Source organism: Calidris pugnax, unplaced genomic scaffold (genome assembly GCF_001431845.1).
Source record: "Calidris pugnax isolate Ruff unplaced genomic scaffold, ASM143184v1 scaffold63, whole genome shotgun sequence".
NCBI classification, from domain to species: domain Eukaryota; kingdom Metazoa; phylum Chordata; class Aves; order Charadriiformes; family Scolopacidae; genus Calidris; species Calidris pugnax.
Window position 1 is genome coordinate 9,015,699 of NW_015090852.1, and position 300 is coordinate 9,015,998.

Sequence of the window (300 nt, forward strand, 5' to 3'; positions counted from 1 at the left end):
CCCGCCGCCCGCCCGCCCGCAGCCCCGGCGGGGGCGGAAGCCGCCCAGCCCGGCAGCGGCGAGTCCGGCGGGGCTGCGGCTGCCCCCTTCTCGCCGGAGAAGCTTTATTTTTCCTTTTTAATTTTTAATTTCGGTTTCAGCCCGGTAACGTGCGCACGGAGGTTGCTTCTGCCGTCCGAGCCCGGGCCCCGGGCGGGCTGACCCCAGCGCCCCGCCGCAGCGGCGGTCGGGCCGCGGGGACGGGGCAGCGTCCCGCCCGCCTCGGCGGAGGGGCCCTCCGCAGGGCTGGACGGGCCTGCA